This window comes from Triticum aestivum, chromosome 4B (assembly GCF_018294505.1).
Source record: "Triticum aestivum cultivar Chinese Spring chromosome 4B, IWGSC CS RefSeq v2.1, whole genome shotgun sequence".
Taxonomy (NCBI): domain Eukaryota; kingdom Viridiplantae; phylum Streptophyta; class Magnoliopsida; order Poales; family Poaceae; genus Triticum; species Triticum aestivum.
This window is the reverse complement of record NC_057804.1, coordinates 408,202,329-408,229,863: the sequence shown is the minus strand read 5'-3', so window position 1 is coordinate 408,229,863 and position 27,535 is coordinate 408,202,329.

Genomic DNA, 27,535 nt, shown 5'->3' with positions numbered 1-27,535 from the left:
TAGAAATCTTTTAGATTCGGCCGTAGGAGGCACTTTTATGGAAATCACTTTAGGAGAAGCTACTAAACTCCTAGATAATATTGTGATTAATTATTCTCAATGGCACACTGAAAGATTTACTAGTAAAAAGGTTCATGCGATAGAGGAGATTAATGTTTTGAGTGGAAAGATGGATGAACTTATGAAATTGTTTGCTAATAAGAGTGTTTCCTCTGATCCTAATGATATACCTTTATCCACTTTGATTGAGAATCATAATGAATCTATGGACGTGAATTTTGTTGGTAGGAACAATTTTGGTAACAATGCTTATAGAGGAAACTTTAATCCTAGGTCGTTCCCTAGTAATTCCTCTAATAAATATGGTAATTCCTACAACAACTCTTATGGAAATTTTAATAAGTTGCCCTCTGATTTTGATATTAGTGTTAAAGAGTTTATGATTTCTCAAAAGAATTTTAATGCTTTGCTTGAAGAAAAAAGTACCTAAGATTGATGAGTTGGCTAGGAACGTGGATATAATTTCTCTTGATGTTGATTCTTTGAAACTTAGATCTATTCCACCTAAGCATGATATAAATGAGTCCCTCAAAGCCATGAGAATTTCCATTGATGAGTGCAAAGAAAGAGCCGCTAGAATGCGTGCAAAAAAAGATTGCTTGGTAAAAGCGAGTTCTTCTAGTTTTCATGATAATAGGGATGAAGATCTAAAAGTGATTTATGTGTATCCTATTAAATCTTTGTTTTGCAATATGAATCTTGATCATGATAGGACTAGAGATGAGTCAACTTTAGTTAAGAGGCGTCCCAATGATTCAGAGTTTTTAGATCTTGATGCAAAAATTGGAAAAAGTGGGATTGAAGAGGTCAAAACTTTACATAGCAATGAACCCACTATTTTGGATTTCAAGGAATTTAATTATGATAATTGTTCTTTAATAGATTGTATTTCCTTGTTGCAATCCGTGTTAAATTCTCCTGATGCTTATAGTCAAAATAAAGCTTTTGCTAAACATATTGTTGATGCTCTAATGCAATCTTATGAAGAAAAGCTTGAATTAGAAGTTTCTATCCCTAGAAAACTTTATGATGAGTGAGAACCTACTATTAAAATTAAAACTAAAGATCATTAATGCTATGCTTTGTGTGATTTGGGTGCTAGTGTTTCCACGATTCCAAAAACTTTGTGTGATGTGTTAGGTTTCTGTGAATTTGATGATTGCTCTTTAAACTTGCACCTTGCGGATTCCACCATTAAGAAACCTATGGGAAGGATTAATGATGTTCTTATTGTTGCAAATAGGAATTATGTTCCCGTAGATTTTATTGTTCTTGATACAGATTGCAATCCTTCATGTCCTATTATTCTTGGTAGACCTTTCCTTAGAACGATTGGTGCAATTATTGATATGAAAGAAGGAAATATTAGATTCCAATTTCCATTAAGGAAAGGTATGGAACACTTTCCTAGGTAGAAAACCAAATTACCTTATGAATCTATTATGAGAGCCACCTATGAATTGAATACCAAAGATGGCAATACTTAGATCTATTCTCGCTTTTATGCCTAGCTAGGGGCGTTAAACGATAGCGCTTGTTGGGAGGCAACCGAGGGAGTCCTGGATTAGGGGGTATCCGGACAGCCGGACTATATACTTTGGCCGGACTGTTGGACTATGAAGATACAAGATTGAAGACTTCGTCCCGTGTCCGGATGGGACTCTCCTTTGCATGGAAGGCAAGCTTGGCGATTCGGATATTAGATCTCCTCCTTTTGTAACCGACTCTGTGTAACCCTAGCCTCCTCCGGTACCTATATAAACCGAAGGGTTTAGTCCGTAGAACAAGAACAATCATAAACATAGGAGAGCTCCTAGGGTTTAGCCTCTACGATCTCATGGTAGATCAACTCTTGTAATACTCATATCATCAAGATCAATCAAGCAAGAATTAGGGTATTACATCCATCGAGAGGGCCCAAACCTTGGTAAAGCATCGTGTTCCCTCCCTCCTGTTACCATTAGCCTTAGACGCACAGTTCGGGACCCCCTACCCGAGATCCGCCGGTTTTGACACCGACATTGGTGCTTTCATTGAGAGTTCCTCTGTGTCGTCGCTCTAAGGCTCGATGGCTCCTTCAATCATCAACAACAACGCGGTACAGGGTAAGATTTTTCTCCCCGGACAGATCTTCATGTTCGGCGGCTTCGCACTGCGGGCCAATTCGCTTGGCCATCTGGAACAGGTCGACAGCTACCCCCTGGCCATCAGGTCAGGTTTAGAAACTTTAATTACACGGCCGACATCCGCGGATACTTGATCTTCGACGGATTCGGGCCTACGTCAGGAGCGCCGAACGGTCGCGACGAGCATGACTTAGATCTGCTGCAGACAGTATTCAGGATATCGCACCTACAGCAGCCCCGGACCTAAATCCGGGGCAGATTGCATCGTCCGAGGACTGGTGGATGGACCCCGCCACGGAGGCCGCATACTCTTTGACGGTAGAGCCGAACACATATTCCACCGTTAAAGAAATCTATGTCACCGGGCCCCCGGACTTGTGTCTGGATGTGGGTTCCGAACCACACGCGCCCGGGCCCATCGAGTTCGATTGGGCTCCGGTAATGGAGTTCACCGCTATGGATATCTTTCAGCACTCCCCCTTTGGCGACGTGCTGAATTCATTAAGGTCTCTCTCATTGTGAGGAGACTCTTGGCTGAACTATGTCCAGATCGAGTGGGAAGCATGCGACGAAGAAATTCGTTACCCACCCACCACCCACTTCATTGCCACTGTCGATGATTTGACCGATGTGCTTGACTTCACTCTGAGGACATCGACGGTATGGATGATGATCCAGGAGAAGAACAGGAACCACCGCCCACAGGGCGCTGGACAGCCACCTCCTCATATGATATATATGGTGGATACTCCCAAAGAAAACAATGGCGATGAGGCAATAAAGGATAATCCCTTAGGGAAGCAATCAAAGCATGGGCATCATTGGCGCCGCTCTAAGCCCCGCCACAGTAATACCGGCACAGGAGACAAAAACAACCCGGACGGTGCCGAAGAGGAATACAATCCCGATCAGCGTACCTTCGAGTAGGCCGAACAGGAACACGGGCAGGTTAGCCCAGATGAACAAGCGATGGACGGATACTTGGAGGATGACAACTATATGCCTCCCTCCGAAGACGAGGTGAGTCTCGGTGATGATGAATTCGGCGTGCCTGAGGATCCCATAGAGCAAGAGCGCTTCAAGCGCCGGCTTATAGCCACTGCAAGAAGCCTAAAAAAGAAGCAGCAGCAACTCCAAGCTGATCAAGATCTGCTCACAGACAGATGGACCGAGGTCCTGGCGGCCGAGGAATACGGACTCGAGTGCCCCACCAAAGGTTACCCAAAGCACAAGTTGCTACCTCAACTCGAGGAGGAGTCTGTAGAGCCTACAATTCCAGCACAGGACGAGGCTGACCGGTCACCTCGTGGCCGATATAAAATGGCGTATCAGCTCGAATACCAGCCCGCACCCCCACGCCAATTCACTATGGCCCGGGGCAATATGTAGGACCTGCAAGATATATTGGGAAACAAAGCAGGATAGCCAAGATCGATCTATGGACCACAGGGGCGCGCCCCAGCACTTGACGAGGACCGTCATGCCGGATACACTAACAGCAAGTCCGGCCGGGCCGAACATAACCGGCCAAACTTAGTCGCACTGCGTAGCAACATAGCCTGGCACAGAGGCGCCGCACACTCCCTCTGCTTCACTGATGAAGTAATGGATCAAGAATTCCCAGAAGGGTTTAAACTCGTAAACATCGAATAATACGATGGCACAATAGACCCCGCGATATGGATCAAAGATTTCCTTCTCCACATTCACATGGCCTGCGGTGATGACCTACACGCCATCAAGTATCTTCCCCTTAAACTCAAAGGACCGACCCGACACTGGCTGAATAGCCTGCCGGCAAATTCCATCGGCGGTTGGGAAAACCTGGAGGACACATTCCTCGACAACTTCCAAGGAACTTACGTGCGACCACCGGATGCTGATGACTTGAGCCACATTACCCAACAACCCGAAGAGTCAGCCAGGAAATTCTGGACTCGGTTCTTAACTAAAAAGAACCAAATTGTCGACTGTCCGGACGCCGAAGCCTTGGCGGCCTTTAAGCATAATATCCGCGACGAGTGGCTCACCCGGCATCTCGGCCAAGAAAAACCAAAGTCCATGGCGGCCCTCACGACACTCATGACCCGCTTTTGCGCGGGCGAGGATAGTTGGCTGGCTCGTAGTAGCACCACGCCAAGAAACTCCGGCACTTCAGATGTCCGCGACAGTAATGGCAAGCCATGATGCAACAGACATAAGCATCGGAACAATGGCGACAACACCGGAGACACGGCAGTCAACGCCGGATTCAGTGGCTCAAAATTTGGTCAGCGGAAAAAACCGTTCAAAAGAAACAATCCGGGATCGTCCAGTCTGGAACGCATACTCGACCGCTCGTGCCAAATTCACGGCACCCCTGATAAGCCAGCTAACCACACTAACAGGGATTGCTGGGTGTTCAAACAGGCCGGCAAGATAAATGTCAAAAACAAGGATAAGGGGTTGCACAATTATGATGACGAGGAGCCCCGGCGTCTGAACATTGGGGGACAGAAGAAATTTCCTCCCCAGGTGAAAACGGTAAACATGATCTATGCCACCCACATTCCCAAACGGGAATGAAAGCGTGCACTAAGGAATGTCTATGCGAAGGAGCCAGTCGCCCCAAAGTTCAACTCATGGTCATCATGTCCGATCACTTTTGATCCTAGGGACCACCCTACCAGCACCCGTCACGGTGTTCAGCCGCATTGGTCCTTGACCCAATCATCGACGGATTCCACCTCATGCGAGTCCTTATGGACGGTGGCAGTACCCTGAACCTGCTTTATCAGGACACAGTGTGCAAAATGGGCATCGATCCCTCGAGGATCAAACCCACCAAAACCACCTTCAAAGGCATAATTCCAGGTGTAGAGGCCCGTTGTATGGGCTCAATAACACTAGAAGTGGTCTTCGGATCCCCGAATAACTTTCGAAGCGAGGAGTTAACCTTCGATATCATCCCTTTCCGTAGTGGCTATCATGCACTGCTTGGATGAACCGCATTCGCTTGATTCAATGCAGTACCACACTATGCATACCTCAAGCTCAAGATGGCAGGACCTGGCGGAGTTAAAACAGTCAATGGAAACACAGACTGCTCCCTCTGTATGGAAGAGCACACTGCGGCCCTCGCGGCAGAAGTACAAAGCAGCCTTCTCTGGTAGACCACCAATTCGGCGATGATAACCCCGGACACCGTCAAGCGAGTCCGAGTACTTTGCAACAGGATGGTTAGGCACACCAAGAGCGCGACTAGCAATCCGCCCTCCGCCCTAGCCCCACTCAGGCAGCATTTGTACCGCGTGTACATAATTACGCACTCAAAATACCATGGGCATAGGCGGAGGCGCAACGACAAGGCGGTCCATAGTGCGGTTCAACCGCCACGAGACCCGCATACCTTTATAACCTTCTTTATCTTTCAGGACCCTACTTTCGGGTAGCCCCTTCAGATAACCTGATCATCGGACTCATCATAGGAGGGAAAACCAAGGAGGCAAGAGGCTTCGCTTACAAACGGAATACCCAGGTGGTCTTTGTTAATGATCGTTATACCTGTTTTACATACCCGCATGCGGCCCGCCCTTGGATAGGACATGTCAAATAGTCCTATTTGTTTCTACTTAAATGCATTAATTGTACCCATACCCTTTGACGTATCATTCAAATAACAATGGGAAACAATATACAGCGTCAGCTTATTATTTCTATCTTCATGTTCTCCCTTGAATGTTTGTATTGCATCCGTACACTTTGGTACTTTTAGTTTGCCAGGGGCTTCTTATGGTGCCCCATAATATGGCAAGATAAGTCCGTACACTTTCGACAGTGCGGCACCCTGAACTTATAGCATTATATGCATCAGCTCCGAATCATGTCTTGGGTCAATAGTTGGGTTTGCCCGGCTCCATTTTTTGGTACCTTACGTTCCGTTATATCGGCTAAGGTAGCGCAGGGAGAACTACTGCGATTGTGTCCCGGTTCTTCCGGACGAGCACCTCAGTAGAGAAAGCCGAAAACTGACTGTCATGATGCGGCGAGAGCTGGTTGCTGTTCGAGAGGTCTTAAATCCTTAAAAAATCCGCTTCAGGCGAGCAATCGGCCTTGTTCGATTTAGGCGTGTATAGCGCCCCAATTCGTCTCTCCGAATACTAGGTGCTTCGCCGAAATTTAAAATTGTAGACTTCTATGGCTAAGTGGGAGTTATAAAGCCGCATAGTCTGATTGCCTTGTTCGCTGCGCTAAACACCTCCTTAATGGACCAAAAATTTGGATAAAGAGTGTTTGGTTTTCCACGAACACCCCAGTACTAGTTACATGGGGGCAGAAGCCGACAACTGGCCTACTTTCAGAATTTTATAAACAGCCTCACAGAAGGTAATATTTTAAATTAACAAAGCGCCATATAGCGCAAACAAACTCGTTTTCATATTACAAAGACGACATGAGTACATTCACTCAAAGATTATGTCCTTGGTACATTCATCGGCCATGAGGCGAGCGCCTTTCATAACGCCATCATAATATTTCTCGGGGTAGCGATGCGCCTTACCCTCTGGCGGTCCATCCTTCACCAGCTTCTCCGCATCCAGTTTGGCCCAATGCATCTTCGCACGGGCAAAGGCCCGGCGGGCACCCTCAATGCAGACGGATTGCTTGATAACTTCAAGCCGCGGACAGGCATTTACCATCCGCTTTATAAGGCCGAAGTAGCTGTCGGACAGGGGCTCACCAGGCCATATCCGGACTATGAGGTCCTTCATGGCCAGTTCGGCCGCCCTGTGGAGTTCGACTAATTGCTTCAGTTTGTCACTCAGAGGCATTGGGGGTTCGGCTCCAGTATACTGGGACCAGAATAGCTTCTCCGACAAGCTCCCCTCTTCGGCATGGTAGAACTCTGTGGCATCCGATATGCTGCATGGCAGATCTGTGAATGCCCCTGGAGAGCTTCGAATGCGGGTAAGTAAAAGAAATGTCTCCTCCACATTCTTGCTTTGCATAATGAATGCCTTACCCGCCGCTATCTTCTTGGCCGCCTAGATTTCCTGGAGGGCCTTTTGGGCTTCGGCCTTGGCGTCTTTCACGCTCTGGAGGGCCTTTGCAGGCTCAGACTCTTGCGTCTTGAAGTCACGCTCCAAGGACTCGAACTTCTTGCCGAACTCCTGGAGCTCTTGATGTACCTCGCCCACCCGAGCATCTTGCTTTTCACGCTCGGTGCCCTCCGCGGCCACCTTGTCTTCGGCCTCGGATAGCACTTTCTTCAGGGCAGCCACTTCGGTCGTGGCCCCTATTAAAAATCATGACGCTTTTTGTTAACGTCGCCAATTTTTTCTCCTCTATATAACACATGGACGGGGTATCACTTACCTTTGTTCTCTTCGAGCTGCCTCTTCGTGAGGCTGATCTCCTCTTCGATCTGCTTTAGGTCCCACGTGAATCCAGCGAGCTCGGCAGTACGGGCAGCAGCGGTCAGCAGCAACGCCTGCTTATTCACATAGAAATTTGTTGTTAGACTCCTGCGGATTAAAAGTTGACCCTCCGTTTGGTTCTTCTTTCCGAACACCAAACAGAGTATCAGGGGCTACTACCTATCGGGTAATATTTTCTCACACACTTTTCATTACTTACCTCAAAGCCTGTTAGGAGGCCGGTGCAGGCTTCGGTCAATCCGCTTTTGGCGGACCGAACTTTCTCAATCACCATACTCATAAGAGTACGGTGTTCTTCGTCAATAGAAGCGCCGCGAAGCACTTCCAGAAAATTATCCGATGCCTCCGGCTGGATGGAGGTCATAGGCACGGCCGTCTTGCCCTCCTTAGCGAGGGGCTACCTACCTGAATCCGGAACCTTTGGAGGCTCCGACGCGGTAACTGGTTGGGAGCCAGACTTGTTGTGTCTCCCGTCCGCATAATCCATGGGGACTTTGCCCCCGATGTACCCAGCGTCTGGGATTTTGCCTTGGGGCGTCTCCAGAATCGTCGCCCCCTGCCCTGGTATCCTTTGGGACAACACCTCGGTGTCGTCCATAGGTCATGGGGAGGTGGCCGTCGGGAGTAAAACGCTATTCATCTTCGATTCACTCAAGGACCCATCCGAAGAGGATGCCCCAAGATGGGACCTGGCCGGACTGCATATACGTGTTCGGCGTTATTACAAACTATGAAGATAAGTCGCACGAAAAGTATTACAGAGTGCGGATACTTATGACCTCGCCAGGGGCTTGCCCCTGGGTAGCCACTCCTCCTCGCTGTAGGCGGCCGTGGTGGAGTGATCTGGAAGGGATGCCTTTCCCTTCTTCAGCGTCCTGGCCTCCCCCTGCGGGGCGGCTTTTCTTTTCTTCTCCTCCCCAAAGCGGGGAGGAAGAGTTTCTTCAGGTTTACCTCCGTCTCCGTGGGAGGAATCTGCCTCGCCGTCCTTATACGACGAGTTTATCACGGCCCTGCACCGGAGACCTTTCCTCGTCCCCACGACCGCTTTCTTGGACCCTTTGGAGCCCCCGGATGGGGCGGCCTTCTTCTTCTTCTCCTCCCCCTCGTGGGAGGAGCGCGCCTCCTCATCTTCGGATGAGGCGTCCGGTGCAACCTTGCGCCGGAGACCCTTCCTGGTCCCCGTGGCCTTCTTTTTGGCCTTCTTCTCCGGCACCTTGTACGGTGCCGGAACTAGCATCTCCGTCAGGAGTGCGGTTGCTGGATCTTCTGGAAGCGGAGCCGGACAGTCGATCCGCTCTGCTGTCGTCATGTAATCCTGTTTGATAAGTGTGGTGACTTAAAATCCTCCCACGAATATGTTGGGAAAGGTACATCTTGTGGCGTTTAGAAAGATTACCGGATTGGCGAGTCACGCGGCGCTGAGTCCACGGTCCTCGGAAGTGGGAGGAGGAACTTCGCCGGCCTTGAATAGCACCTTCCAGACGTCCTTATGCGTCATGTCGAAGAGCTCTTGGAGCATCTAGTGCTCGGCCGGATCGAACTCCCACATATTGAATGCCCGTCTTTGACACGGGAGGATCCGGTGGACGAGCATCACCTGGACCACGTTGACGAGTTTGATCTTCTTCTCTATCATGTTTTTGATGCAGTTCTGCAGTCCGGTCATCTCAGCCAGCACGCCCCAGGCCAGGCCCTTCTTTTCCCACGAGGTGAGCCGCATGGGGATGCTGGATCGGAATTCAGGGGCGGCCGCCCAGTTGGTGTCGCGCGGCTTGGTGATATAGAACCACCCCAATTGACACCCTTTCACTGTCTCCACGAAGGAGCCGTCATGCCATGTGACATTGGGCATTTTGCCCACCATGGCGCCTCCGTACTCCGCTTGCTGGCCGCTCACGATCTTCGCCTTCACGCAGAAGATTTGTAGCCACGGGCCGAAGTGGGGCTTGATCGGAGAAAGGCCTCGCACACGACGATAAACGCCAAGATGTTGAGGACGAAATTTGGGGCTAGATCATGGAAATCTAGCCCATAGTAAAACATGAGCCCGCGGACAAAGGGGTGGAGTGGAAATCCTAGTCTGCGGATGAAATGAGAGAGAAATACAACTCTCTCCCAAGACTTTGGAGTAGGGGTGATCTGTCCCTCTGCCAAAAGCTTGTGTGCGACGTTTGCGGCCAGGTATCCGGCCGCCCGAAGCTTGGTAATGTCCTCCTCCATGACAGAGGAGGCCATCCACTTGCCTCCCGCTCCAGACATACTATGAATGGTCCTACGGAGAAGGTGAGAACTTGGGCGCTGGGGCTCGAGAGTGCAAGGATGGATGAGCAAAGGAGGAAGAAGGCGTGGGTAAGAATGGGGGATCCTTGTCTCTTTATAAGAGGTGGTGAAAACTGTGCGTCTCCCCGCTTGCCCATTAAAATCGCTTATTTTCCAGATGCCACGTTAAATGGCACGGTTGGGTTACCCCTACCCGTATTAATAAGAATCCCGTGATAAGGGGACACGATCTCTGCTTCGACAAGACGTGCCAAGGAAGCCGCCTCGCAATATGTGCGGTGGTTGGTTGTGGAAAAACGGTTCGAATAATGACTCGGCCATGGTGTGATGAAACATTATCTAAAGTTGTCAGCATATTATATTTGTGGAATATTGTTCTCTATACGGTGGTATGTGAAATTCGTCTTGCAGAGCCGGACATGATTTAAGTGTTCGAGATTTATTTTGGAGTATTCAGAGATGGAACCCGCCTTGCAATGCCGAAGACAAATCTGCACGCCGGACTCATCATCACTGAAGCCTGGTTCAGGGGCTACTGAGGGAGCCCTGGATTAGGGGGTATCCGGACAGCCGGACTATATACTTTGGCTGGACTGTTGGACTATGAAGATACAAGATTGAAGACTTCGTCCCGTGTCTAGATGGGACTCTCCTTTGCGTGGAAGGCAAGCTTGGAGATTCGGATATTAGATCTCCTCCTTTCGTAACCGACTCTGTGTAACCCTAGCCTCCTCTGGTACCTATATAAACCAGAGGGTTTAGTCCGTAGAACAAGAATAATCATAATCATAGGCTAGCTCCTAGGGTTTAGCCTCTACGATCTCGTGGTAGATCAACTCTTGCAATACTCATATCATCAAGATCAATCAAGCAGGAAATAGGGTATTACCTCCATCGAGAGGGCCTGAACCTAGGTAAAACATCATGTCCCCTACCTCATGTTACCATTAGCCTTAGACGCACAGTTCGGGACCCCCTACCCGAGATCCGCCGGTTTTGACACCGACAACAACCCAATTTTATTTTTGTTCTTTGCTTTTTGTTCCTGTTTACTAATAAATAATTTATCTAGCCTCTGGTTAGATGTGGTTTTATGTTTTAATTAGTGTTTGTTCCAAGTAAAACCTATAGGATCTTCTTGGGTGATAGTTAATTTGATCTTGCTGAAAAACAGAAACTTTTGTGTGCACGAGAATAATTTTCAGAAATAACAAAAACGTGATTTTCAGTTCATTATTTTTTCAGAAGATTAATAAACAAATTATTTAGGACTTCCTATTTTGGTAGAATGTTTGGGGTTTCAGATGTATTCTAAAGGTACAGATTGCTACACACTGTTCTGTTTTTGACAGATTCTGTTTTTCGTTTGATGAACCTATGGCTAGTATCGGGGGGTATGAAACATAGAGAAGTTGGAATAAAGTAGGTTTAACACCAATATAAATAAATAATGAGTTCATTACATTACCTTAAAGTGGTGGTTTTTTTTTCACTAACGGAGCTCATGAGATTTTCTGTTGAGTTTTGTGTTGTGAAGTTTTCAAGTTTTTGGGTAAAGATTTGATGGATTATGGAATAAGGAGTGGCAAGAGCCTAAGCTTGGGGATGCACAAGGGAACCCAAGGTAAAATTCAAGGACATCTAAAAGCCTAAGCTTGGGGATGCCCCGGAAGGCATCCCCTCTTTCGTCTTCGTCCATCGGTAACTTTACTTGATGCTATATTTTTATTCACCACATGATATGTGTTTTGCTTGGAGCGTCTTGTATGATTTGAGTCTTTGCTTTTTAGTTTACCACAATCATCCTTGCTGTACACACCTTTTGGGAGAGACACGCGTGAATCATAATTTATTAGAATACTCTATGTGCTTCACTTATATTTTTTGAGCTAGATAATTTTGCTCTAGTACTTCACTTATATCTTTTTAGAGCACGGCTGTGGTTTTATTTTATAGAAATTATTGATCTCTCATGCTTCACTTATATTATTTTGAGAGTCTTTAGAACAGCATGGTAATTTGCTTTGGTTAAAATTTAGTCCTAATATGATGAGCATCCAAGATAGGTATAATAAAAACTATCATATAAAGTGCATTGAATACTATGAGAAGTTTGATACTTGATGATTGTTTTGAGATATGAGGATGGTAATATTAGGGTCATGCTAGTTGAGTAGTTGTGAATTTGAGGAATGCTTGTGTTAAAAGTTTGTGATTCCCGTAGCATGCACGTATGGTGAACCGTTATGTGATGAAGTTGGAGCATGATTTATTTATTGATTGTCTTCCTTATGTGTGGAGGTCGGGATCGCGCGATGGTTAACTCCTACCAACCCTTCCCCTACGAGCATGCATGTAGTACTTTGTTTTGATAACTTGTAGATTTTTGCAATAAGTATGTGAGTTCTTCATGACTAATGTTGATTCCATGGATTATACGCACTCTCACCCTTCCACCATTGCTAGCCTCTCTTGTGCGTGCAACTTTCGCCGGTATCATACACCCACCATATATCTTCCTCAAAACAGCCACCATACCTACCTATTATGGCATTTCTAGCCATTCTGAGATATATTGCCATGCAACTTTCCACCATTACGTTTATTATGACACGCTCCACCATTGTCATATTGCTTTGCATGATCATGTAGTTGGCATCGTATTTGTGGCAAAGCCACCATTCATAATTCTTTCATACATGTCACTCTTGATTCATTATCCCGATACACCGCCGGAGGCATCCACATAGAGTCATATTTTGTTCTAATATTCTTGAGTTGTAAGTAGATAAAAGTGTGATGATCTTCATTATTAGAGCATTGTCCATGTGAGGAAAGGATGATGGAAGCAATGATTCCCTCACAAGTTGGGATGAGTCTCCAGACTTTATGAAAAACAAAAGAGGCCAAAGAAGCTCAAAACAAGAGGCCAAAGAAGCACACCAAAAAAATGAGAGAAAAAGAGAGAAGGGACAATGTTACTATCCTTTTACCACACTTGTGCTTCAAAGTAGCACCTGATGTTGATGATAGAGAGTCTCCTATGTTGTCACCTTCATATGCTAGTGGGAATTTTTCATTATAGAACTTGACTTGTATATTCCAATGATGGGCTTCCTCAAATTGCCCTAGGTCTTCGTGAGCAAGCAAGTTGGATGCACACCCACTTAGTTTCTTTTGATGAGCTTTCATACACTTATAGCTCTAGTGCATCCGTTGCATGGCAATCCCTACTCACTCACATTGATATCTATTAATGGCCATCTCCATAGCCCGTTGATACGCCTAGTTGATGTGAGACTATCTTATCCTTTTTTGTCTTCTCCACAACCACCATCCTATTCCACCTATAGTGCTATGTCCATGGCTCATGTTCATGTATTGCGTGAAGATCGAAAAAGTTTGAGAATACTAAAGTATGAAACAATTGCTTGGCTAAAACCGGGGTTGTGCATGATTTAAATATTTTGTGTGATGAAGATAGAGCATAGCCAGACTATATGATTTTGTAGGGATAACTTTCTTTGGCCACGTTATTTTGAGAAGACATGATTACTTTGTTAGTATGCTTGAAGTATTATTACTCTTATGTCAATATTAAACTTTTTTCTTGAATCTTTCGAATCTAAACATTCATGCCACAATAAAGAAAATTACATTGAGAATTATGCTAGGTAGCATTCCACATCAAAAATTCTGTTTTTATCATTTACCTACTCGAGGACGAGCATGAATTAAGCTTGGGGATGCTTGATACGTCTCCAACGTATCTATAATTTTTGATTGTTCCATGCTATTATATTATCTGTTTTGGGTGTTTAATGGGCTTTATTATACACTTTTATACTATTTTTGGGACTAACCTATTAACCGGAGGCCCAGTCCAAATTGATTTTTTTGCCTATTTCAGTGTTTCGCAGAAAAGGAATATCAAAGGGAGTCCAAACGGAATGAAACCTTCGGGAGAGTCATTTTTGGAACCAATGCAATCCAGGAGACTTGGAGTGGACGTCAAGGAAGCAACAAGGTGGCCATGAGGTAGGGAGGCGCACCCAGGGGGTAGGCGCGCCCCCCACCCTTGTGGGCCCCTCGTGGCTCCCCTAACCGACTTCTTTCGCCTATATATACTCATACCCTGAAAACATCTTAAAGTACCACGAAACCCTATTTCCACCGCCGCAACCTTCTGTACCCGTGAGATCCCATCTTGGGGCCTTTTCCGGTGCTCCAGCGGAGGGGGAATCGATCTTGGAGGGCTTCTACATCAACACCATAGCCTCTTCGATGATGTGTGAGTAGTTTACCTCAGACCTTCGGGTCCATAGCTATTAGCTAGATGGCTTCTTCTCTCTCTTTGGATCTCAATACAAACTTCTCCTCAATCTTCTTGGAGATCTATTCGATGTAATTCTTTTTGCGATGTGTTGGTCAAGATCCGATGAATTGTGGGTTTATGATCAAGATTATCTATGAACAATTTGAATCTGCTTTGAATTCTTTTATGTATGATTTGTTATCTTTGCAAGTCTCTTCGAATTATCAGTTTGGTTTAGCCTACTAGATTGATCTTTCTTGTAATGGGAGAAGTGCTTAGCTTCGGGTTCAATCTTCCAGTGTCCTTTCCCAGTGATAGCAGGGGCAGCAAGGCACGTATGGTATTGTTGCCATCGAGGATAAAAAGATGGGGTTTATATCATAGTGATTGAGTTTATCCCTCTACATCATGTCATCTTGCCTAATGCGTTACTCTGTTCTTATGAACTTAATACTCTAGATGCATGCTAGATAGCGGTCGATGTGTGGAGTAATAGTAGTAGATGCAGAATCGTTTCGATCTATTTGGCGTGGAGGTGATGCCTATATACATGATCATGCCTAGATATTCTCATAACTATGCACTTTTCTATCAATTACTCGACAGTAATTTGTTCACCCACCTTAATGCTTATGCTATCTTGAGAGAAGCCACTAGTGAAATCTATGGCCCCCGGGTCTATTTTCCATCATATAAGTTTCCGATCTATTTTATTTTGCAATCTTTACTTTCCAATCTATATCATAAAAATACCAAAAATATTTATCTTATTATCACTATCCGATCTCACTTTTGCAAGTGGCCGTGAAGGGATTGACAAACCCTTTATCGTGTTGGTTGCAAGGTTCTTATTTGTTTGTGCAGGTACGAGGGATTTGAGTGTAGTCTCCTACTGGATTGATACCTTGGTTCTCAAAAACTGAGGGAAATACTTATGCTACTTTGCTGGATCACCCTTTCCTCTTCAAGGGAAAACCAACGCATGCTCAAGAGGTAGCAAGCTCCCCGGCCATTTCATGCATCAACATCCAGTTCTAGTTATATCGATCGGGATACAACTTCGAGCGCCCGTTACTGTGGACACGACTATTCGAATAGATCAACTTCCCTCCAGGGGTGCACAAACTTACCCAACAAGCTCGATTAACTCCGGCCGAGCACACCATCAGAGCATACCCGACCTCGGCTAATCGACACACTGTAGTCCTACCTAGGCTCAACAGAAAGGTTAGCACATCGGTCTACATCCTAAGCGCGCAGGGGTCTTGGGCGCATCACCTTTTGCACTCCTGCATGTTGCGTACGCAGCCAGTAGCAGACCCACCCCCTTATACAAGTGCATGTGGTTACCGTCCAACCGGGTGCGCACCGCTCACTCGCTGACGACCGAAGAGCTTTCAGAGAATCGTATGACACAGAGTGCGCATACTTATTCCCGCGTGGTGGTTAGTGCGGAAAGGCCAAAGGCCTACTCGGATCACATATCCAAACTGCTAGTGTCTTGGGAGCGCATGGTAACGATCAGTGATTCACGATATGTGGTCCCGTCGCCCCGTCTCATGGACTTACGGCAAGGGCTATGAATGCTCGGCCGTGCCGCGTAGTTATCTCGCGGGTACCCTCTAGGTCAACCATACTTCACATCACTCGGGGGTACCCCTCGGGCCGACCTGATGTCATCATGGTTCGGTGGTAAAGTCAAAGTAACCGTGTGTCCATAACACCAAAGGGGAATCTGAGGAATCACCCTTGATGGGTTCCACTTGATGTAACCGTCAAGGTGAACTAAGGAGAAATCACCCTCGATGGTTCACACTTGATGGGTTGCACAATAGAGTTGTTATCGGATAGTGGTGAAGGAGGAATCACCCGATTAACTACACTACATAGATCTCATCAGAAGTGCTATACGAGGTATGACCCTCGACACTCAATAGTAACCATGTAGTGTTGTACAACTAAGAGGGTGTGATGAGTTGTGTCGGGCCCTGGACGTCGATCACGTTGATTGTGTCATCGGTCATAAAGCGGGGGCAACACATACAAGGTGAGGGGTCACTAATGGATCATTAACCAACCTATACCAAGCAGTTTAGGGTAATCAGGTAAGGTAACAATTGCAGGTTACAAAATCAGTTTCTGCATCAGAATAGGATCATACAAAAGAAGTAGCAATCCTAATGCAAGCATAAGAGAGAAGGGAATGGGTGATATGATAATGATCAAATGGGTTTGGTTGCCTGGAAGCTTTGCTGAAAAGGTCTAATCATTAGGGGTGTAGTCGACGTTAGGAGCAATGTCAGTCTTCGTGTCTACCAGAGAGAAGATGGGGAAGAAACAATGAATATAAAGCAAACAGATGCATCACGATGCATGACATAGCAATATGCAATGCTAGGGGTGACCTAACACAGTACTACACATTACAAACGAAGAGGGAAAACATCTAGGAATGTTTTCCTAGCATTTGGCATTATTTTGATAGATGAATCGGAGGGGAAGGGTCCATGTTCATCATGCTAGAGGCATGTGTAGATGAATGGATAGCATATTCAGATTCATTGTATTTTTTTGAGCAACTTTCATATATAAATTATTTTCATCTGACTTACAAATTAATTTATATGATTTTTCAAAATTTTAAACATTTTATGAATTTATTAATAATTCAAAAATGAAATTATTGCATAAACATGATGCCATCATGACATCAGCAGTCAACACAATCACTTGACCGGTCAATCTGACATGTGGGACCCCACTGCCATACTCAATGGGCTAAAGAATGTTTTAGAGTTAATTAAACTATTTAATTAGGTTAATGAATTAAATTATGAACTAATTAATTATTATTATTTTATTTATGATTTTTCTTAACTCTTTCTTTCTCCTTTTCTTAAACAAAGGCGGGCCCACACGGCAGTGGCATTGGCCGGCCACGCACGCGACTAGGCTCGCTCGCGGCAGTGAGGTGCGTGGTGGCCACGACTAGGAGGCTGTGCGGGCGGGCGGGCGGGCGGCTGAGCGAGCGTGAGGGGTGGCGGCCGAAGGGTGTGGCTGCGGCGGCTGGTGGCGGTGCATGAGGGGCAGCAGCAGCAGGCATGGTAGCAGGCTAGGTGAGCGGCGGGAGCAATGGGCGAGCAAGCGGTTGGCGAGCGTGGGGTGCGCGAGCATGCGTTGTGGCAGAGGCAGGCGGTAGTGGACGCGAGCGGCGCGTGGGTGGCTATGGGAGCGGATGCGACCATGGCGTGGGGTAGGCCAGGGCGCAGGCCAGACGCTGGGCGGTGCGGCGAAGCCTGCGCGCGGACGGGCGCAGTCGGGCGCAGCCAGAGGCGCGGCAGCGTGCGTGATACGTCTCCAACGTATCTATAATTTTTGTTTGTTCCATGCTATTATGTTATCTGTTTTGGATGTTTTATATGCATTAATATGCTATTTTATATTATTTTTGGGACTAACTTATTAACACAGAGCCCAGTGCCAGTTTTTGTTTTTTTCCTTGTTTTTGAGTTCTATAGAAAAGGAATATCAAACGGAGTCCAAACGGAATAAAACTTCGGCGAAGATTTTTGTTGGGATAATTGATTTTATGCCCCTAGTTAGGTCACACTCGGCAGGTTTACCCCTAGTTTCCGAAAACACTTGTTCCTACCCAAACCACTTTGCTCCTCTTATACTTTTGCCCTTTGACCGTTTGACCATCACTTTGAAAACTTCATAAAAAATGCATACTAACTCAGAAAAATTCAAATAAGATAACCAAATTTTCAGAAAATCATCACCCATATGTGCATGTCATTTGCATTCATGAAAAAAGTGTTGGCCAGTCTCCATCTCAGTTTTAGCTCATATGATCTTAGCATGAACAGTAAAATCTAAATAAAATCAAAAAATTCTAAAAAATATTGGTGGCAAAGTTTGACCAATGTTTTGAGTGCTTGCCATGTTTCATAAGGGAATGACATCCGTGGAAGTCGTGGCAAAAAAACAAAAATCAATGCTCCAAAATTTCATTTTTTTTTGCCATGACTTCCACGAATGTCATTCCCTTATGAAACTTGGCAAGAACTCAAAACATTGGTCAAAGTTTGCCACCAAATGTTTTTAGAATTTTTAGAATTTTTTTAGATTGTACTGTTCATGCTAAGATCATGTGAGCTAAAACTGAGATGGGGACTGGCCAACACTTTTTTTATGAATGCAAATCACATGCACATATAGGTGATGCTTTGCTGAACATTTTGAAATCTTATTTGAATTTTTCTGAGTTAGTATAAAAATTTTATGAAGTTTTCAAAGTGCTGGTCAAACGGTCAAAGGGCAAAAGCATAAGAGGAGCAAAGTGGTTTGGGCAGGAACAAGTGTTTTCGGAAACAAGGGGTAAACCTGCCGAGTGGGACACAACTAAGGGCACCAAATTAATTATCCCATTTTTGTTGGACCAGAAGACACATGTAGGACTTGGAGATGAAGTCAGAGGAGTCCCGAGGCGGCCACAAGCCTCAGGGGCGCACCCTAGGGGGCGCCTTGAGGCCTTGTGGGTGCCTCAGAGCTCCTCCAACCCTAATCTTTGGCCTATAAATTCAAAAATATTCCCAAACGACCAGAAGCGTCCACCAAACTGATATATAACAACATGGAACAATCAAAAATTATAGATACGTTGGAGACGTATCAGCTCCTTCCCTGGCAAGATGTATTCCGCATTGCCGGCAAGGACAGAGCCAGCAAGCCCAAGCTCACACTGGCAAGCTCCCTTCACCACTTCACCGCTCCACCTCAGTTGCTAGTCACAGACTTGCGGATAGGTGGCTGGCGTGCAAGCGGTTAGGTAGAGTTTGTCAGGGCACGTCGCGAACCACTGCCCAGAGATCAAGTTTATTGACACCTATCCTAGCGCTTGTCAAGCTAATATTTACCCTCTGTATTTACCATTTTGCCATTGTGTTAGCCCCTTTCATCTATAAAAGGAGGCCCATGGCAACCTTAGGAAGGGATCGGATCCCTGAAGGTCGACACTTTGCTCATTTACACGTGTAGCCGCACTTCCAGCACACCTTGCCGGCAAGGTGCGCTCCTTGTACTTGAGATCAAACACATCTAATATACAAAGCAATAATAGGGTTTTACGCCTCACGGCGGCCCGACCCTGTGTAAACGCTTGCGTTGTCTGATGATTTTCCTCTTTGTGCGCGTGGATCCCCACATTCGAACCGCAAAGGGGCCATTGCCAGTCCCATAGATTATCGTACGCACGACACTTCACTTTTCTAAAAAAATAAAATACCAAAACTATTTTTCATTACTATCCTTTTTTGTTGCCATGTGCTTTCTATTTGCTTGCATCTTCGCTTGCTAAAAATTATTTATATGGATCCTGATACGTCTCCAACATATCTCTAATTTTTTATTGTTCCATGCTATCATAGTATCAATCTTGGATGTTTATTATGCAATTATATATCATTTTTGGGACTAACCTATTAACCTAGTGCCTAGTGCTAGTTTTTGTTTTTCACTTGTTTTTGGCTTTTCAGGAAATCAGTACCAAATGGAGTCCAACGCTACGAAACTTTTTGTTGACTTTTTCTAGACCAGAAGGGACCCTAGAAGTTTTGAGAGAAGACCTGCGGAGCTATGAGGGAGCAACAAGCCCGTAGGGTGCGCCCCAGGGGGGCGCGCCTCCTAGGCTTGTGGGCCCCTCGTGGCACCTCTTGACCTAATTCCACTTCTATAAATTCCCAAATATTCCCAGTACATCAGATAGCCACCAAAATACTTTTTCCATCGCCACAAGTTTCTGTTCTTCAGAGATCCCATCTGGAGGCCTTTTCCGGTACTCTACCGAAGGGGAATCGATCATGGGGGGCCTCTACATCAACCTTGCTGCCCTTCCGATGATGTGTGAATAGTTTACCACAGACCTACGGGCCCATAGCTAGTAGCTAGATGGCTTCTTCTCTCTCTTTCATCTTCAATACAATGTTTTCCTCGATGTTCTTGGAGATCTATTTGATGTAATCCTTTTTTGCGGTGTGTTTGTTGGGATCCGATGAATTGTGGGTTTATAATCAGATTATTCATGAATATTATTTGAGTCTTTTCTGAATTCTTATATGCATGATTGTTATAGCTTTGTATTTCTCTCTGATCTAACCGTTTGGTTTGACCAACTAGTTTGATTTATCTAGCAACGGGAGAGGTGCTTTGTGATGTGTTTGATCTTGCGGTTCTCAATCCTAGTGACAGAAAGGGACATGACACATATTTGTATCATTGTCATTAAGGATAAAAAGATGTGGGTTATTCATATTGATTGGGTTTACTTTGTCTACATCTTGTCATCTTGCTTAAGACATTACTCTATTTTTATTAACTTAATACCGTAGATTCATGATGGATAGCGGTCGATGGGTGGAGTAATAGTAGTAGATGCACGCAGGAGTCGGACTACATGTCTCGAACGTGATGCATATATACATGATCATTGCCTTGAATATTGTCATAACTATGCGCTTTTCTATCAATTGCCCAACAGTAATTTGTTTACCCACAATATGCTTTGTTCAAGAGAGAAGCCTCTACTGAAAACTATGGCCCCCGGGTCTACCTTTATCATATATTAAAATCCAAAAATATCTTGTTATAATTTATTTACCATTCTTTTTTGTGTTTTTGTTTTTCTATCTACCATTATCAGACTTGATCCTTGCAATTAACAGCCGAGGGCATTGACAACCCCCTTGATCACGTTGTGGGCAAGTATTTGTTCTTTTGTGTGTAGGTGGTGTTCACGAGGTCTTGCATGGTTGTTGATAACCTTGGTTCTCAACTGAGGAAAATACTTATCTCTAATGTAATGTATCATCATTTCCTCTTCATGGAAATCCCAATGCAGCTACAAGTAGCAGGAAGAATTTCTGGCGCCATTGCTGAGGAGACATCCAAAACCTATCACGTACGTTCAGACAAGCTATCATCTACTTGTATTTCCTTTATTTGCCATTTGCCTCTCGTTTTTATCTCCCCCACTTCTAAAACAGTTTTACAAAAAACACAAAAGTTTCATTTGCCTTTTTGTTCATTTGCTTGTTTGCTTGCTTGAAGTTGCTATCATGCATGAATTTGTTATCGAAAAGGGTGAAGAGGGTAAAAACCCTAAGGTCGAAATTCCCTCAAACTTGGATACTAAAACTTTTGTGATAGGAAGTGAGAACATCATAGGAAAAAGCATTATTCAGGAATTCTTTAATTGTACGAGAACTTCGGTTTGTGATGACATTCCTATTCTTAAAAGAACCAAAAGTTACGCCGAACCTATTTCTGCATTTGTTCTTAAGCTTGAAAGAAGATTTATTCATACTCATCCCACTTTGCAAAGATTATTCTATGAGTTGCATGTCATAAACAACCCTAAGGCCAAAAAGATAGCTACTCTTGTCCTCATGAAAGAATTTGATTACATAGTATGAGAGGCTATAGAGATCTTGGAATTTTACAATATGAACCATGAACATCCTATGATAGATGAGATTTTATACAATGAAGATTATTTATTGAAAAATTTGTTTCATGATAACCACACTTTTGATGAAAATATTAAAAAGTAAGTACCGCCTTTAAACATAATCCAACAGGGTTTCAATGGTATTAATCAAAAATATTCTTATATTGTAAAAGGGAACCACCAAGGATTTGAGGATAGCCAACTTAATAATGCTAAGATTTTGGTTGATGATGTGTTCCATATTGTTTTTGAAAAACCTCCGGATAAACACACGGCACAAGATGAGAACACTTGAAACTATGCATTATGCCTAGCTAGGGGTGTAAAACAATAGCGCTAGTTGGGAGGCAACCCAAGAGTTATCTTTATTTTCTTGTTTCCTTTCTATTTTTACGTGAGTACACAATCATGCTACTATTATGGTTGTGTTTTAAATTATCTTTTGTGCCAAGTAAAGCCTTTGGGATGATTTGGACGATAGTTGCTTTGATTATGTGAAAAAACAGAATCTTTTGCGTCCAGTAGCAGAATTGTTTAAATTCATCGGAACATGATAAATTCTGAATTTTTTACACATGATTGATATACAAATTTCCCACGTTGTCCTAATTTTTAAGAATTTTTGGAGTTAGAGAAGTATAGTCATTCTTCAGATTACTATAGATTGTTCTTTTTAGACAGATTATGTTTTCGTTGCATGGTTTGATTGTATCTGATGGGGAACGTTGCATGGAAAACAAAAAAAATTATACGCACACGCAAGATCTATCCATGGAGATGCATAGCTACGAGAGGGGAGATAATGTCTATGTACCCTCATAGACTGTTTAGCGGAAGCGTTTACCAACGCGGTTGATATAGTCGTACACCTTCATGATCCGCCCGATCAAGTACCGAACATACAACACCTCCGCGTTCAGCACACGTTCAGCTCGATGTCATCCTTGCCTTCTTGATCCAGCAAGATGGGCGAAGTAGTAGATGAGTTCCGACAGCACGATGGCGTGATGACGGTGGTGGTGAACTATCTCCGCGGGGCTTCACCGGGCACTACGGAAATTATGACCGAGGACGAACAAGAGGGAGAGGGGCGCTGCACACGGCTAGGGAATCATGGTGTGTGTTGCCTCTCTCCCTTCTCACATATATATTGGTGGAGGGGAAGGGATGCAGCCCTAGGCGCGCGCCCAAGGGGCCGGTGGCTGCCCTAGGGCGCCTACCCTGGCTGCACCCCCCTTCCATATTTGTGCATGGGGGGAAGGAAAGGGAGTTGGCTGCCTTAGGGGCGCCTCCCTCTTCCTTCCCTCCCTCCTTGGTGTGTGGGCAGGGGTGGAGGGGCATGCCAACCTCCTTGTGGGCTGGTGTGCTTTCCCACTTTTGGCCATAAGGCCCATCACTTACCGGTGGCCTCCCGGAACCCCTTCTGGCACTCCGATAGATACCCGGTACTTTCCGAAAACTTTTTGGTGACCAAATAGCATCATCATATATACCAATCTTTACCTTTGGACCATTCTGGAGCTCCTCGTCCTGTCTGTGATCTCATCTAAGACTCCGAACAACATTTGGTCACCAGCTCACATAACTCATATAGTACTATATCGTCAACGAACGTTATGTGTGCGAACCCTACGGGTTCGAGAATGATGTAGACATGACCGAGAAGTTTCTCCGGTTAATAAACAATAGCGGGACCTGGATGCCCATATTGGTTCCTACATATTCTAATAAGATCTTTATCGTCGAACCTTTATGACAACATACATAGTTCCCTTTGTCTGACGGTATGTTACTTGCCCGAGATTCGATCGTCGGTATCTCCATACCTAGTTAAATCTCGTTACTGGCAAGTCCCTTTACTTTTTGTAATACATCATCTTGTAACTAACTCCTTAGTCACTTTGCTTGCAAGCTTCTTGTGATGCTATATTACCGAGAGGGCCCAGAGATACCTCTCTGATAAAAATTCCAATCTTGATTCACGCTAACTCAATAGACACCTTTAGAGATACCTGTAGAGCATCTTTACGATCGCCTAGTTACGTTGTGATGTTTGATAGCACACAAGGTATTCCTCCGGTATTTGGGAGTTGAATGATCTCATGGTCGAAGAAACATGGATTTGACATTAAGAAAGCAGTAGCAATAAACTGAATGATCATATGTTATGCTAACGTCTGGGTCTTGTCCATCACATCATTCACCTAATGATGTGATCCCATTATCAAATGACAACTCATTTTTATGGTTAGGAAACCTTAACCATCTTTTTATTTTTGAGCTTTTATACACCTATAGCTCTTAGTGCATCCATTGCATGGCAATCCTACTCCTTGCATTGACATCAATTGATGCGCATCTCCATAGCCCATTGATTGGCCTCATCAATGTGAGACTTTCTCCTTTTTTGTCTTCTCCACATTGATCTCTACCACCGTATTCTATTCCACCCATAGTGCTATATCCATGGCTTACGCTCATGTATTGCATGGGGGTTGAAAAAGCTAAAGCGCGTTAAAAAGTATGAACCAATTACTCGGCTTGTCATCGGGTTTGTGCATGATAAATACTTTGTGTTAAGAAGATGGAGCGTGACAAGACTATATGATTTGTAGGGATAACTTTCTTTAGCATTTTTTTGAAAGGCATGATTGTTTGTTAGTATTTGATTGTTCCATGCTATTATAGTATCAATCTTGGATGTTTATTATGCAATTATATATCATTTTCTGGGACTAACATATTAACCTAATGTCAGTGCCAGTTGTTGTTTTTTGCTTGTTTTTGGCTTTTCAGGAAGTCAGTACCAAACGGAGTCCAAATGCTACGAAACTTTTCGACAATTTTTCTAGACCAGAAGGGGGCCTAGAAGCTTCGGGAGAATACATGCGGAGCTACGAGGGAGCGACAAGCCCGTAGGGCGCGCCCTATGGGGGAGCCCTCCCAGGCTTGTGGGCCCCTCATGGCACCTCTTGACCTAATTCCACTTCTATAAGTTCCCAAATATTCCCAATACATCAGAGAGCCACCCAAAATACTTTTTTCGCTGCCGCAAGTTTTTGTTCTTCAGAGATCCCATCTGGAGGCCTTTTTTGGTACTCTGTCGGACGGGGAATCAATCACGGAGGTCCTCTACATCAACCTTGCTGCCCTTCCAATGACACATGAGTAGTTCATGACAGACCTATGGGTCCATAGCTAGTAGCTAGATGGCTTCTTCTCTCTCTTTGATCTTCAATACATTGTTCTCCTCGATGTTCTTGGAGATCTATTTTATGTAATCCTTTTTTGCGTTGTGTTTGTTGGGATCCAATGAATTGTGGGTTTATGATCAGATTATTCATGAATATTTTTTGAGTCTTTTTCTGAATTTTTATATGCATGATTATTACAGCTTTGTATTTCTCTTGCGATGGGAGAGGTGCTTTGTGATGGGTTCGATCTTGCGGTGCTCAATCCCAGTGACAGAAAGGGACATGACACGTATTTGTATTGTTGCCATTAAGGATAAAAAGATGGGAGTTATTCATATTGATTGGGTTTACTTTGTCTACATCATGTCATCTTTCTTAAGGGTTACTCTATTTTTATTAACTTAATACCGTAGATGCATGCTGGATAGCGGTTGATGGGTGGAGTAATAGTAGTAGATGCGGGCAGGAGTGGGTCTACTTGTCTTGGACGTGATGCCTATATACATGATCATTGCCTTGAATATTGTCATAACTATGCGCTTTTCTACCAATTGCCCAGCAATAATTTGTTCACCCGTTGTATGCTATGTTCAAGAGAGAAGCCTCTAGTGAAAACTATGGCCCCGGGGTCTATATTTATCATATATTAAAATTCAAAAATACCTTGCTGCAATTTATTTACCTTTCTTTTATTTTGTGTTTTTGTTTATCTATCTATCACTACGAGATTTGATCCTTGCAATTAACCGCCAAGGGATTGACAACCCCTTGTTTGCGTTGGGTGCAAGTGTTTGTTATTTTGTGTGTAGTTGTTGTTCACGAAGTCTTGCTTGGTTCTCCTATTGGATTGATAACCTCAGTTCTTAACCGAGGGAAATACTTGTCTCTACTATACTACATCATCCTCTCCTCTTCGAGGAAATCCCAATGCAACTCACAAGTAGCAGATCCTCATCCACTTGCTAATCTTTTTAAAAGATCCCATTATTGATGAACCTATTGCTAGTGAGTTGAGTACAATTGATTATCTCTATGAATTTTGCTTGAAAATCGTGAATCTGAAAATTTTGATGAAGTTTTAGAAGAAGAAATTTATAAAGAGATTCATGATAGATCCTTGAATGAAAAGCATGATTGCAATGATGTTAGTATAAATTCTATTGATGTCAATTGTGCTATATGCAAAACTACAAGCTTGGGGATGATGAATTTGTTATGTCCGCTAATGATCATGATTGGGGTAATGCTTCTTATGATCTTTAAAATTTATTTAAACCTCATGATGAGTATGATATTGATTATAATGTTTGCAATAATATTGAAAGTGAGTTTGGAAGTGTGTCAACTTTAGGAAAAATATTCCCACATATTTGGAGAGTGTTCAATCTCATGAATTTTTTTATGAAGGTGGGTTTGGAGAGGTCGTGACTTTAGTTGATGTTAATCCCACTATCTTGGAACATTATAAAACTTTATGCATGTGGATCATGAAGAGAATACTTTATATGATAGCTATATTGATGAATTTTATTATGATCCTACATGCAATTATTATGAGAGAGGGAAATATGGTTATAGAAATTTGCATGTTACTAAATTACCTCTTCATTGTGTTGAGATTGTCAATGATTTATTCTTCTTCCTTGCATATGCTAGATATTTCTTGTCTTATTAATTTGTTTGTTTACAAAATGCCTATGCATAGGAAGTATGTGAGTATTAAATATATTTGTCACATGTTTAATGATGATTTGTTTGTGATTCAATTCCTATCTTTCATGTGAGCATCATTGAAATCTCAAGCCTATCTTAATGTCTATAAAGAAAGAGCTTGTTGGGAGACAACCCAATAGTTAGCTTTCATTTTCCTTTTTATTTTCTATTTTTGAGTTATCACACAATTATGCTAGTATTATGATTGTGTTTTTATGATTTAATTAGTGTTTGTGCCAAGTAAAGCTTTGGGATGATTTGGTTGATAGTTGACTTGATTTTGTGAAAAACAGAAACTTTTGCACCCAATATTGGAATTTTTAAATTCACTGGAATGTGATAAAATTATGAATTTTACACATTATTGATATACAAATTTCACATATTGTCCTAATGTTTCAGAATTTTTTGAAGTTGCAGAAGTATTGCGTTTGTTCAGATCATTACAGATTGTTCTGTTTTTGACAGATGCTATTTTTGTTGCATAGCTTGCCTGTTTTAATGATGCTATGCAATATATCGGGGGTATAAGTCATGGAGGAGTTAGAATATAATAGGTATTATGCAATAATAAAATATGAATGGGTTCATAACAGTACCTAAAGTTTATGATTTGCTTGTTACACTAACGGATTTCACGAGGTTTCTGTTGAGTTTTGTGTGCTGAAGTTGTCAAGTTTTGGGTGAGATCATGATGGATGAAGAAATAATAAGCAGCAAGACCCTAAGCTTGGCGATGCCCAAGTCACCCCAAGGTAATATTTATGGAGAACCATGCATCTAAGCTTGGGGTGCCTTGGATGGCATCCCCTCATTCGTCTACAATCCATCGGTATACTACTTGGAGTTGTACTTCTATTCATCACATTATATAAGGTTTGCTTGGAGCATCTTGTATTATAGTAGTCTTTGCTTTGTTTGTT